This window comes from Mirounga angustirostris, unplaced genomic scaffold, assembly GCF_029215605.1.
Source record: "Mirounga angustirostris isolate CCGP_5_RB_7025 unplaced genomic scaffold, mMirAng1.0.hap1 SCAF_2, whole genome shotgun sequence".
Lineage (NCBI taxonomy): Eukaryota > Metazoa > Chordata > Mammalia > Carnivora > Phocidae > Mirounga > Mirounga angustirostris.
The window spans coordinates 35,795,780-35,811,286 of NW_026991710.1; positions in this window are offsets into that span (position 1 = coordinate 35,795,780).

Sequence of the window (15,507 nt, forward strand, 5' to 3'; positions counted from 1 at the left end):
ATTTTACAGAAAATTTCCCCTGAAAATATCGCTCAGTTAGAGCTCTTTATGTTTAGTTTATAATAAAGAAATATTCAGGTTGATTAGGTTGAGATGAAGATAAGCTTTTAAGGCAAAAAATAATTTTTTAGTGTTAGGTTTTTTTTTTTTAAAGTTTTTATTTATTTATTTGACAGAGAGAGAGAACACAAGTAGGCAGAGTGGCAGGCAGAAAGAGAGGGAGAAGCAAGCTCCCCGCCGAGCAGGGAGCCTGATGCGGGGCTCGATTGCAGGACCCTGGGATCATGACCCAAGCCGAAGGCAGATGCTTAACTGACTGAGCCACCCAGGCACCCCTAGTGTTAGTTTTAATAGAATCCCAACACAATGGTACAGATCATTGGAAAGAACTAAAGCCATTTAACCACCCTCTCTGTTAAGATTTAACACCCATAGTTATTTTTCCAAAGAAAATGATGCAAGTGACTTCAAAATAGATTTTTGTTTGATGAAGTCATCTGATGTACTCTTTCACCGGCTTAATTTCTGAATAGGTCAAGGTTTGGAAAATAAAGGAGAGTAATGGCAAATTTCTCCTTATTCATGAATTATTGTGATCTGGTTTGGAAAATATTAATATAGACCACTTATATTATCTTTCAAATGCCTCTGTGTAATGTTCATAATACATTTAGTGAATTATTCAGATGAGTTCATTAACAAGCCTTTTAGACACCAAAGATCCAAGCCAGCTCAATAAAATGATGTACTCCATAGCTCAGTTTCTCAATTCTTTCATTTACTTGTTCTTACACACAGAATGCTGATGTAAGCCTCTCTTGTGAGAATACCTGTAAGTTGTTCAAACGGACAAATACCTCACTCCATGTACATTAGCAAAACCAGTGTCGGCTCCACAAAGCACTGGTACAACTGATGGTTTTCCCCAGAAGACTTAATGTTCTTCTTACAATTCAAACAGATGAATAAAAATGCCTCTGCATAAAAGCCAATGAGCCTCAGTGTGAAACAGTAGTTTGCATTGATAGTCTTCTTCGTAAAGCTGAGAAAGAAGTTGGGAATTCAGTGCTCCATCCTTAACCTGATGATTTTAGTGGATTTTTTTTTTTTTAAAGATTTTATTTATTTATTTGAGACAGAGAGAATGAGAGAGACAGAGAGCACATGAGAGGGAGGAGGGTCAGAGGGAGGAACAGACTCCCTGCAGAGCAGGGAGCCCGATGCGGGACTCGATCCCGGGACTCCAGGATCATGACCTGAGCTGAAGGCAGTCGCTTAACCAACTGAGCCACCCAGGCGCCCGATTTTAGTGGATTTTATTCAATTTTGTCTCTGGAGCCTGTATACGTTTGAATCTTGGCTCTATTAGCAGGACTCTGTCTTATGAGCAGGATAAACTTGGGCAAGTTAACATTTTTGTAACTAAGTTATCTCATCTGTAGAATCGTGGTAATAATAGTGTCTAACCCAAAGAGTTGTCAGGAGGATTACGTATACTGGTAAACATTAAGCTCTTAGAATAGTATTTGGCATATTGTAAATGTTGTGTAATTGTTTGTGGTTGTTTTTACTCATTCTTAATATTCAGTGTGTTAAAGACTGAATTGTGTCCCCACAGATTCACTGAAGCCTTAACCCGCAACGTGACCGTATTTGGAGATTAAGGTTAAATGAGGTTGTAAGGGTGTGACCCTAATCCAGTAGTCCTGGTATCTTCATAAGAGGAAGAGATGCCAGAAATCTCTCTTTCTCTCTTAATCCTTCCAAGCACAGAGAAGAGACCATGTGAGGACACAGTGAAGAGACTATCCACAAACCAGGAAGAGAGCTCTTACCAGCAACTCTATTTGCTGGATTTTTAGGATCCAGGACTTTGAGGAAATAAATTTCTGTAATTTCAGCCACCTGGTTTGTGGTATTTTGTTATGGCCACTCTAGTGGACTAATGCCCCATGCTTACTTTCAAAGTTAATATTTCCTTGTGTATACTACAGGAAGTAGATTTTCTTTCAGAAGTGACAATGCAACATATCAAAGCAAATAAAACACATGTGCTTATAGAAATACACAATTACGCATCCATACACATGGTCTATATAATTTGAAAGCTCTATTTTTTGAAATAGCGATGGCCAAAATTCAATAATCAAAGGTTTGAATCATTCACAGGTGGAAATGACCAGGATACTATAGCTACTGAAGTAGTTTGCGTAGGTAAATTCCACAGGCTTTTAGGAACATCTGATGTATCATTTAAGACATAGTCTGTTGTTCTGATTTAGCTATACTTTATTGTATATTTCAGTTTTTGTAATGGGTTATATGTTGCTTTTTTTTTTTTTCTCTTTAACTATATCTTAAACATTTTAGGGTTGGAACCATATTTATTTTTTCATCAAATGTTGTATTAGAGTTCTAGAAAGAGTTAGAAATTGTGATGTCAGTTTACTTTGTACTCGAGGCACCTTGGGTCCCTGAAGTATATCTGACTCATGTGAGATGGCGGGACTGGTAAAGTTAGATCTTCCGTCTTTACCTCATAACACTTTTGTGTTTCTCACAGAATTGGCACAATGACATGCACAGTTAGTATTTAATACATTTTGGTCATTCATAAGGAACTACTCTTTGAGGACCCAGTTTGTTTCGTATACTGAGTCAAAAACTGAACGTACGAGATAAATTAGCAGCACTCCTGTCTTTTGGAGCAATATTCACAGTTTAACTCAATCATAGTTTTAGTGACATTAGTATCAGGATATCCATAAATATATCTGACTTTAATTCTTCAGTTTATGCATTTTTACTCTGACTTTGTTCACCCTGCAACATTTTATGGATGATGAATTGGTGGAAAGTGATTGCACTTATATACAGTTTCTACAAGTTATTGATTTATTTGACCAAGGGTACAGAAAATTAACATGAGTGAATTGGAGGTACCGAGCAATAGATGAGTATTTCTTGAATCAGCTTTTTCCTGACATGTCAGCTCACTAATCTTGTATACACATTCTGCTGAGCCCCTCTACAAATGTAGGGTCTCTTTAGAGTTGAAATAACAGCTAAATTCTTCCTATGTCAAAAGCCATTGCTGTTTGAGGCTTTCCAAGTGGCGTACTGCAGCTGGCTCATGCCCGCTTGTGAGAGAGGAGGAACGTTTGCGAGCTAGTAAACACCACCATTATTAATAAATAAATTATATACAAAATTACAAAAATAAATTATAACAAAACTTTGTTAGGTTTACTCTAATAGTCACATCGAACACTTACAAACTTAGTTGCATTAAATAAATTGTACTCAACAGTCATCACTTCCTTTTTACTACTACATATTTGCATTATCTATACTCTTAAGTGAGATTATATCTATTGTATCTCTATGGTGGGAATACTGTGTAATGGTGTGCCACTGGGTTTATAACCTGAAAGCATCTATGGTGTGGGACAATTTACACCACAGAAATTGGGAAACTCCACAGTTGAGGATTTGGTCTACTGTTTTGTTGGTTGTCTTGTCGTCAGAAAGTAATGAAGAAAATGTCGATAAAATAAATTAACCTTAAAATTGTGGCATTCTGTTATGTGTTATATTATGAAAGGCACACAAAAATTTTTGAGGAAGCATCCTTTCAGTATTCAAAACTATTGTCTGATTCAGGAAAGGTGTCACATTACTTACAGATTAGTAATTCCAATATTCATTTTCATGTATCCTCCTTGTTACAAAGCCCAAAATATCAGCCAACATTCATGTTAGAACTGTACTTGTTCATCAGTTGCAACCATAAATTGGCTACAGATATGAGTTTGGCAAAGATCACTGAAAAAAATCTATGATAGTTCTTGGTTATACAGAACCAAGAGTAATATATATTTTACTATCATTTGTAATATACTAATAAAGAGTAATGTGTATTTTACTATCATTTGTAAATTGCGTGCTAAACACCCTTAATATCAGTAAAATTTATAATAAGCAAATATGTATATGTATATTTATACACAGACAAATACACACATACACACATACACACACACATCTCCTCTGCTGGAAAGATGGTTGTCGAACATTTACCAGCACACCACCAACGGCCATACCTACACATTCCAGATAACTGACTTTTACATATGTAGTATGTTATATACACCATTTATGTATGCTGTATTATTTATACTATTACATATGCTATTAATATAAAATATAATCAATATTTAGTGCTTTAAAAAATAAAATATTTGCCAATTTGTCTCTTCATTTTTTTAAAAGATTTATTTATTTATTTATTTGAGGGAGAGAGAGCACGAGCAGGGGGAGGGGCGGAGGGAGACAATCCCAAGCCGACTCCCTGCTGAACATGGAGCCTGAGCGGGGCTCAGTCTTACAACCCTGAGATCATGACTTGAGCCGAAACCAAGAGTTGGATGCTCAACCAACTGAGCCATCTGGGAGTCCCTAAGTCTCTTCATTCTTGAATCAAAGTTTGCACCGGCAAGAGCACTTCTTTTCCAGGAGGAGAAAGCAGCAAAGCTTATGCCAGGTGTCCCTGGATCATATTTCTGTCAGCCATTTGTTGGAATCTCCCAAATCCTCTTTTTCCATAGTCTTACTCTTGATTTTTATTTCATCTCAATGTATCTCAGTACTTCTTTTACTTGATTTGGGCCAAGAACCATGACCACAAATCCATTTGCCTTCACTTTCCTCCAAACCTCAGACAACCATAGAATTAGTACTTCTTGAAGCAATTGTCAATAATTTAGAATTTCTTAATTATTGATGCCTCATCAATTTTTCCTGGAAATGGTTTATTGGCAAGTAAACAGAGACATTCATAAATCATAAGACCATGACTCATGGAAGAGAATCTCCGTAAATTTTTTCAAGTGAGGAGGGAAGCCATTAATAATTATGTTTCTTGGGTTGCATATTTTAGCATGTTTTTAGTGTTGAGTGGTCGCAAGTCATCCTTCCTTGCCAGGATGCAGAAGGCAGTTGGATGGATGCAGAAAACTGTGACTATTATAAGTAGGGTTAGAAGTAAATTATTTTAAACAGGATTTGTGGAGCAATACTGCAACACTGAGACGAATTAAAAGGTTAATGCCAGTTGCACAGCTATAGATAGCTGAGTTTTAAATTATAGATAAACAAATGTGCTGTGTTAGAATTTTCATATAAAAAGGGTTATTCAATTTAATACTGGATTTAATAAAACATTTCACTTATTAAAAATCTTATTGTATACATTAGAAACTATTTAATGAATTACAGTAGTATTTCATGCAGTATTAAAAATGTCCCGACTGAATAAGCTAACAACTTTTGATTTGGAAAAGTATTGTCTTCACAAGGTACTAGAGAAACAAGGCAGTATCACATGAAAGGTACCTATTGGTTCATGCCAAGTTAGAGCTACAGATAATGATACTATTGACTGATAATTGTTAATGCATAAATGGTATTTAAAATATACTAGGTGGTGTTTTAGTGTTTTACATATAGATTCTAATTTAAGCTTCAAAACAAGCCCAACAGGAGTTAAGGTCTTTCTGACAAACATAGTCACAGATAGTACCTATAATTTACATAAATTTACCATATCTACTAAGGTCTAAACCCGGATGGTCTGGCCCCAGAGTCTGTGTTCTTAATTCTCATTCTATATGCCCAAGGCAGAAATTCCAATTGTTCCTCCTCAAGAGCACTGGTCTTTGTGAACAGTTCAGGTATGGATTAGACTTGGGGTTGGATAAGATTGAAACCCTGTGTGTTGAACTGTATATTTGACATTTTACCCTGCAGAGTAATGTACCTTAACAAGATTTGGGATGAATGATGGTCGTTCCTTTCTTGGAAAATTGGAAAATGGGTATTTTAAATGCAGGCATGTTCCTAGTCAGATCAGTTTTTATAAAAGAATATTACAAAAGTTAGGAATCTGGGTACTTAAAACCATCTTTGTATAACCTCTGGAAGGTTGCACAGGTCTAGTTTGAAGAGCACTGATGTATTAGACCCACCTCTGCAATATGTGGTTCTGGCATTTGGGCCCAAGTTTAAGGTCCTTACTGAGGCAAACTTTGTTCTAAACAAGGATGCTCCTGGTTCAAGAGTCATCTTAATTATCAGAGGTCTCCCATCAGGCACTCCAGGCTAGGTTAGCTACCAGGCTGGACTCACTTATCTACCTGCCTCTTGTTGTCACTTCCATAATTCACCGTCATGCCATATTGGAATACAGTGCTGAGTCCTGGTTAAGGTTCTTCTAACAGCCTGTACATTTCTCCTGTTACTATGCCCAGGAAAACAGGGCTCAAGCTCTGACTTTCTTGGTGTCCCCATACATATCTGGGTATTTAAAACAGTCTATTCAAGGTGTAGTCTGAAATGTGGAATAAAGGGTTGGGAAGAAAAAGACACTGGGGTCTGATCAATTCTATCACTTTTCTTTCACAATTTCTGGGATGGAAAAAGTGGACTTAGTGTTTCTGCATTTCTCTGCATGACCTCCCTTCTAGCTTTGGGCAGCAAGACTCATAGCCTAGTTTTTATAGAACTAAACAGAGGCTGGGGCATAGGAGAGACTTAAAGCATACTTGTTGAATGATTGCTTGAATCAGTGAAAAGATGATTATATGCAGAAGTAATTGGTAAAATCTGATATTCTTCATGCTTGGTTGTAGGTAGCTATTATAATAGCTCTCAAGACTATTTCTTCAATTCCAAAACCCTACACTGTTAGTGAAAATGTGAAGCACATTTCATTAATAACAGGCCAAACCAGTGATTCCCATACTACCTCTCATCCATTCCACCATCCTATCTCATCATCCAGAAGGAAAGCTTTTGGTGATTAGCCAGAGGTTATCCTCATGGAAATGCAAAAGAGGTAAGCACATTCATATATTTTTAAAGCTCCCATTAAAATTTATCTACTATTTAATTTATTTAAACTATATGGAATTTTCATAGTTAATTTATCAATTAATTTAATTTCTGTACTATGGAGCAGTTATTTTTGGCCTCTCAAACTCAAATGGCAGAACTAGAAATCTTGCTCTTCCATTCTCAACTGCTCTTTCCTTGGCTTTTCCCATCTTGGTCAATGGCACCACCATTTACCCAGTTGTTCTGTCCAAACACACAGAAACCATTCTTGATTTTTCTTTCCTTCATCTCTCACACCCAACCCATAATTCGGACCTGTCCGTTTCACCTCGAAACTTCAAAAATGTACCTTGGATCTCAATCTATCTTTAATCATATCTTGACTGCTTCCAGGCTAGATCTCAGTCACCATCTTTTCTTCACAGTATTGTTTTCCTAACTGGACTCTAACATAAGCACTTCACACCTGGTTACTCTGTCCATTATCCAATACCCTTCATTGCAGTCCTTATGGTACTTGTCATTCTCTTAAAATATGTCATGCTATGTATTTTTTTCTCTGTGTCTTTATTATTCTTGTCCTACTATCATGTCAGCTCCATGAGAGCAGAGACCTTGCCTGTGTTGTTCGCTGCTGTGTCTCTATTGCCTAGAACAGGTCCTGATGCCTGAGACTCAGGGTATAGTTGCAGAATGAATAAATGACCAAATAAGAGAATCCTGACAAGAAGGGAATACCTTAAATTTTTTTTGAACAGAGGAATCGTAGGATCAAATAATCCAATTTTGTTAGGTCATTCTAGCATTGGGAAGATTTGGAGATGGGAGGTGAATATGGAGAATATTGTAATATCACAGATAAGACATGCTGGTGGTCTTAACTAAGGTAATGGTGTAGAAATAGAAAGAAGGAGGTACACTTGTGGAATGCTTATGAGACAGAACTGATGGGACTTAAATGGTTAGATGGGGTCAAATTAGGGAGAGGGATGAGGTTGGGGAGTGGTCTAGGTTTTCCTCTAGGGGACCTGGTAGTGCTGAGACAGGGAAACTGAAGGATTCCCTAAAAATCTGCTTTTTGCTCCTTTTCTTGCTTCTATTGTTGCTAGGACCTGCACCCCTTCCCGCCCCCCCCCCCCCCGAGTTTACATGCCCTATAATGCAAATAGCATATGCCCTCCTTATAAGGGACAAGGAGTTAATGATTTCTCTAGAATAGAAGACATCTAAGGAAGGACCAGGTGAGAAGGACCGGCCAAAGTCATCATATGTGTAGCATATTCCAGACCATTGGCGTTAGACATCTCCACGCCAAGGCCCCCTGGCTCCAAGAAGAACACCTGTGCCCACTTCTTTGTTCTAACCAGTTTCTAGATGCCTGAGAGGACACACACACCAGACCACCATCCTCAATAAAAACCCCCAGACCCCGAACAAAGACAAGACTCATGCTCTTTTCCTTTCCGAGTCTCCCAGATGCCCTGTCTGTATCTCTCTCTAAATCTCCTACAAACTCTGCTCTCATCTCCTGCTGTCTCGTGTTTGATTTCCATCCTACAAGAAGCCGAGGACCCTCTTGGCTGGTCTGGCAGGACCCCCTCGGGTCTCTGGAACTGGCCTGCTAACATCAGTGCTGATTACTGAGATAAGGAATACAAAAGACAAGACATGTGGGAGTGGGGAAGATTCCATTATAAACGACATCTTTGAAATATTTCTAGAACATTCAGTTAAAGATATTTAGAAACCGGTTGAAAATAGAGGCTCTGAATATAAAGAGAATGGCTATAACTGGAGGTTCAACTTCATGAGTCATTTGCTTAAATTCGGATGCTGACATTAGGCCAACCAAGGGGAGTATAGAGGAGGGAGGAAGAAAACGTGGTAAGTCTTGGGGCTGTTAATATTTGAGGGGTGGGATGAGGGCGATGATGTAGTAAAGGACACTGAATCAATGTTTTCTCTCAACAACATTTCAAATTATTCCTTTTCATGTACTCATTATTTCATTCAAATTGAACCTTTCTGAATATGCTCTGTATTTTCTCTCACTGGAGTTTTCCTGTTTATCATAGAGTTTCCTTTTCCAGGGATGCTTTTCCTCCATTTCCACTCAATTAAATGGTGTCTGTTCCTTAATGCCCATTGTAAATATTTGCTTTAGCCTTTGAACTTGCTCAGATTTCTCTTAGATTGTGCATTCTTTGAGAGAAAAGGCAAGTCTTCTTCCACATTATTCTATGAACATGGCAAGTTTTCAATGAATATTTAATGAATAAGTCTGTGGTAGATTGCATTCATATCCTTAATTCTTCCCTCCTCCCTGTATCCGTGCCTTTGCCATGTAATTCTGCAGTGTTTTTCCACTCTGACACTGGCCTCATCTATGTGACTTTCTTTGGCCAACGTTAGGCAGAAGTAATGGTATGCCTAGACCTCAAGAGACCTCAAATGTTTCTACCTGCTCTGGTGTTTCCACCATCCTCCTGAGAAGGATATGCTTGGGCTTGTTTGCTAACATCCCAGAAAAAGGATGTGGAAAATCTTTGTGTCACTCTAGCCATGCCCAGCATAGATCATTGGAACCTGCAAAAGCATGAGAAATAAACAATTACTGTTGTATGACATTGAAGTGTCATGATTATTCGCAATGATTTTATGGCAGTGATTTTAGAGCAATGAGTTTATGGTAATAGCTAACTAATGTAATTTCAGAGTGGATTTTTTAATAGAGAAAGACAATCGAGTTTCTGCAATTTTAGAAAAGAAAAAGTACCCAATGACAAAGGATAGAATCGCCTATAACACTATGTAAAGAGACTTTTTAAACCAGCTTGCAATAACTAACATATTCAAATGAGTGTTGTCCTTCAGAGACCTCCTCTATGAGACTATTCACTTATTTTAATCATGTTGCTATAGGTTAAGAATTTCTCTTCGTAAATTACTTACACAGTTAGTGTTAGAATCCGTAAGGAAAATCTGGGTTATTTACTTCATACTCACATCCTGTGAATACAGAAAACAATGCTACATTTTAGAGCTCATTAACACACTTGTGGTACAATAATTGGATGCTGACCCAGACAGCTTGTAACTCCCTTAGCTTGATTAAACCACTGACAAACGTCTTCCTCACGCTAGGCCTTGACCTCCCTTTTCCTAGAGCATTTACTTTAGAAAACTTGTAATTGTAATTTCTTTCTTTGCGCCTTTGAGATATAAATTCTCAGCCTCTTGCCATTTTTACAACCCAGGGAATGTCTTTGTCAAGGACCTGAAAAAGGTGCCCGGGTGGCTCAGTTGGTTAAGTGTCCGACTCTTGATCTCAGCTCAGGTCTTGATCTCATCATCTTGATCTCAGGGTTGTGAGTTCAGGCCCAGCACTGAGCTCCACACTGGGCATGGAGCCTACTGGAAAAAAAAAAAGGACCTGAGAGCCATCCCTTTGACTTGGAATCATCAAGAGAGATAGCACCTCTATCTTTCAGTTTCCATGGAAGGAAAGGAGCCTAATTTAGATAAGCACCAATTAGCAAGCACAGATGACTTAATCTCATTGACCAACCTCCCTTTTCAGTTCTCAGGTACATTTTCACTAGCTCACCTCAGCACTTCAAAACCCTCCCATCTTTTTTTGTTCAATGTCTCCCTCCTACTGTAGTAGTCTTGAGTAAAGTGTTCCTTGCTTGTTTAATTCTAACTGGTGTAATTTTTTTCTTCCTTCCTTCCTTCCTTCCTTCCTTCCTTCCTTCCTTCCTTCCTTCCTTCCTTCCTTCCTTCCTTCCTTCCTTCCTCCCTACCTCCCTACCTCCCTACCTCCCTCCCTCTCTCTCTTACTTTCTTTCTCTTTCTTTCTTTCTTTCTTTCTTTCTTTCTTTCTTTCTTTCTTTCTTTCTTTCTTTCTTTCTTTCTTTCTTTCTTTCTTTCTTTCTGTCCTTCTTTCTTTCTTTCCCTACTCCTCCTCCTCCTTCTTCTTCAATGCATTAACGTCTAAACTAGTTTTCTCAAAATAAACCCAGCATGCATATCTTTTAAAAATTGTTATTATTGTAACCACATCCAACAGGAAGAGTAAAGTTGAAGTGATTTCATGCAAATTCTTATCTGAGCTGCTCTTAAAATTCAACTTCCCTTTGCTCTATTTCTTTTGAGGTTTTTATATCTCATCATTTCTTAACACATTGAATTGGTACTTTAAGATTTGAAGACACATACTTCTTTAGGGAATTAACTTTCTTCTCCTTTCAATTTGTCCCCTAAAATTTTACTAATGTTGAAGTAACATTCTCTCTCCATAGAGGCTTAAGATGTTTAAAAATGAAATGCAGAAAAATTTTTTTTCAGTGTAACTCTGACATAAAGGATATTTTGTATTCCTTTTGAGGAGGATATCACACAACATTCAGTAATGAAATATTTGGAGTAGGCAATTATATTCCCCTAGAGGGATCTCTCTTAAAGATACAACAATCAATCATCATTATCAATAACAACAAAAACAACAGTAATCAAAATTATCTTTGCTAACCATTGGAACTTTTGAGGCTTTTTGAGGAAATTTTGAGATTCTCAAGGTTTGTTTCTATTGGTTATATTAATTTTAATTAATTCTTTGGAGCCAGCATTAAAATGTTTCTAGAACTGTCTGAACAGTCGCCTTTTTTGAGGTCAGTTTTTTTAGTAATATGAGGGACACAAGAGAGATTTTTCTGGATCTAAATTAATCAGAGCTGAGGAGAGAAATAAAAATAAGGGTTAAAGAAAATTTGCCTTTACAAAATAGAAAGATATTCACGTATGGCAATATTAATTTTTTTTAGATTAAGGATAAAAGAAAGAGAGCATTCTTTTCATGGAAACAAACATAGAGAAGGAAAACTGGAGAAGAAGAGAGAAGTTTTTTTTTTTTTTTTTTTACAAATCTGAGTCTCAAATACCTGTTCATTGAGCGCAGGTATGAAGCCTTCTGCATTGGTCACTAGGCTGCAACTGGTAAGTTGATTTTACTTTTTGAATCATAAATTGGGAACTTTTCCTGGTAATCTATGCAAGGAGGATAGTAAGGTAAATTGCTTTTTGTATACTGAAGCTGGTTTTAAAAGCTTTTTTGTAGGATTGTAGTGGGCTGAAGTTTAGCTACTCTGTAAGAGCATCATAGAGAAAAAGTGTCACATGGAGTGGTCATAGAGTTGGAGAGAAATCAGAGATTGGGGGAAAATGTGAATGCCAAACAGTAGAATTCTATATAATGAAATGATCTTGGTAGAAGAAAACAGGACAAACACCTTGCTGGCCTTTCTATGGCAGTGCCAGCAGGTGGCGATAGTGTGCTTCTGATAGGTGACAAGCCATAAAAGTTGAGGTTTGATGGGTAATGCAAATATTTTGCCCTCTGTAGGGGTGTCTAGGGATGAAAAAAAATGCAGTCTAGTAAAAAGCTGAAATTTATACCCCTTTCAGTATATATGTATTAAACACATGCGTAACAGATAAGTATTTGCATCTGTTATTACAAACGTAGTCATGAGTTATTTCTAAAGTAAAATGCCTAACAGTAAAAGGACGTATTTAAAATTACTCAGTGTAAGTTTAAAAAGAATTTCCAGACCTCAGTTTTCTTTTAAGTTCTAGACTAATCCATCTGTCAAGGGCCACAATATTTTGCAGGTAGATAATGAAGAAAATCAGCAGCATGCTATGAAGCAGTGCTGCTCAAAATTGAACGTGGTGCACATCACCTGAGGATCTTGTAAAATGTAGATTTTGATTCAGTGTGTCTGGGTGGGGCCTGAGATTCTGCATCCCTAACAAGGTCTCTGGTGATGCTGATGCTGCCGGTCCTCATCTACACTGTCTATAGCAAGGCTGTTGAGAAATTCATATCAGACCTACATCTTGCCCTGGTAATCTTTAATTAGCTCTGTGACCTTGGTGAGGTCATTTCATCACTTTGGTTCTCTAATAACGAAACAGAAAAATAAAATAATAGCTCTTTTTTTTTATAGCAACTATCTTAGAATCCTGTAAAATCCTGAATCATCTACCAAAGAAAACATTCAGTAACTATTTTACATTTATTCAGACAATAAGTTGAATACAATGACTTGAAAATTTTAGACAATGCTTGTTGCGTGAAAATGAAAATAAAATTATTGGCTCAACGTATAAAGTTTATTTAATTCAGGGTGTGGTTTTCTGGATTGACTTTTAACCCAAAGAGGACATTAAAATATGAAGTATGTGCAATGAAAGGTATCTAAAATGAAAGCATTGACAGCAAATCTGAAAACTGAGTAAAATACTTCACTAGAAGAAAGAATGAAAAAACAACAGTTCTAAATAATATAATTATGATTTTAAATAGCGCCCCAAGATGGAATGAGAAAACAATCGTTAGTCATTTAATGATGTGATTGTAATAATAAATTAAGATCCCAATGGGAGTATAGAGATTAGTAAAGACAGCTTTCTTGGTGCCGATGATGTCAGGGAGATGGAGCTGGCAAAGTTCTGCCCCTTAAGTCAAGTCTCGCTGTGAGAGTCTGACACCTGATCTCTTGTTTGACCAGAATAAAAGTTCCCTGATACATACTGCTTGTCCATATGTGTCTCAACAGCCTGGACATATTTATCATGGACACCAACTAACCACAGTTTTATTTGATATGGCATTTGTTTTATTTGATATGGCATTTGTTACTTTTGTAATTAATGCTTCAATGTTGAGCAACTGAGTAGCTTCAGTAAATGGCTTCTCGGACTGGCAGGCAAAACGAAGCAGGATCCTTTCATAGGCTTAATCCAGAAGTTCTGCATTCAGTCATTCAGTCATTCCGTCATTCAAATATTGTTTGCTCTTTTCTTAGTGGTAACTTTGGAATCGTATTTCCTAAGGTCTTATTCTAGCTCCAAAATTTAGTACCTGCGGTTTGGACAAGTTATTCCACATCTCCAAACCTCAGTTCCCTTCTTCCTTCCTCCCTCCCTCCCTCCCTCCTTCCCTCCCTCTCTCTCTCTCTCTATTTATTTTTATTTTCTTTTAAAGATCTTGTTTATTTATTTGAGAGAGAGCAAGAGAGCACCAGCAGAGGGAGCAGCAGAGGGAGAGGGAGAAGCAGGGAGCCTGAAGCAGGGCTGGATCCCAGGACCCTGGGATCATGACCTGAGCCGAAGGCAGACGCTTAACCGACTGAGCCACCCAGGCGTCCCTCAGTTACCTTATCTTTAAGATGCAAATATTAGCGGAGCCTAACTTGATAGGGTTGCTGAGGAAATTAAATGAGACAATACGTGGAAACACAGTTCTGTGTTGTGAGCCATCAGTGTGTGTTGGAGGCTATCACCGTATCTGCCATGTTTGTTACCAGCCACTACTATTGCTAGATTGGAGGAACGGATACGAGCTCATTTCTGAATTCCCAGGTTGTGGCCACTTTGGGGCCGCACTGACAGCCAGAAATCAACTGTCAACTATGGACTATTAATTCAGTTTCATGGTTTCAGCCCAGTTTTAAACTCATATTTTTCCTGTAGTTATTATTTTAATCTTTGGCCATAGTTTCATCCGCTCTTAACATGGAGTCATGTTAACTGGTTAATTACTCTAGCTCTTCTGGTAATTCTGTAAATATTTTTAATATTTTGGATCATTGTCATGGCTAATAACTTCTGCAGTTTTCTTAAGAAAGCAGTAAGTATCTCTTGCATTTTTCACATTGACCTTTAAAAAATATAAGAACTGCATTTTTCTATAGATGAATTCTCCCAAAGGTCAATCTAAATATTAAAGTTTAAGTGCATCCAGTGAGGTTCACAAATTCTGTGTGCTTCACTAGAGCATCTTTTAAAAGACATACAGCAATTCCATCAGGTAGGTAGTTGGATGTTGTCATCTGAATTCCACGAATGAGGAATTAGGTTTAAAATGCTGTGTCAGTTGTTTGTCCACTGTCATGCAACTTATAAGCAGCAGAGAGGAATTCCAAGCCCAGCCCTCATTACTCTGCATCAAATACTCTTTTCAAAACCACAGAGACTCTTTGAACTCAACTGTAAGGTCCGGATGTATACTGCAAGGAGATGTGGTGTTCAACTCTGTGAGCAGGTCTATTAATCTCCTCTACAATGTAATTGCAAGTTGTGAAAATGATAAATATGAGAAGTGTTGTCAATGGGAGGAGCAGACTCTTGGTGCAGATGGAGAACTGGAGGTGGGATGAGTGGTCAAAGAAGGGCTTCCAGTCTCCTTGCTTTATAGATTAGAAACTGAGGTTCTGGGGCACTTGGGTGGCTCAGTGGGTTAAGTGTCTGCCTTCGGCTCAGGTCATGATCTTAGGGTCCTGGGATTGAGCCCCACATTGAGTCCCTGCTCAGTGGGGAGCCTGCTTCTCCCTCTCCCTCTGCCTGCCACTCTGCCTACTTGTGCTCTCTCTCTCTGTCAAATAAGTAAATAAAATCTTAAAAAAAGAGAGAGAAGAAAGAGAAACTGAGGTCCTGACAGATAAAGCCACTGGCTAAGACCACCTAGGGAGACGGTGGATGGGCCATCTCTGGGACCTATGTCTCCCCACCCCAAGATCCAGGCTTTTTCACTTGATGTCTTCTTGTAAA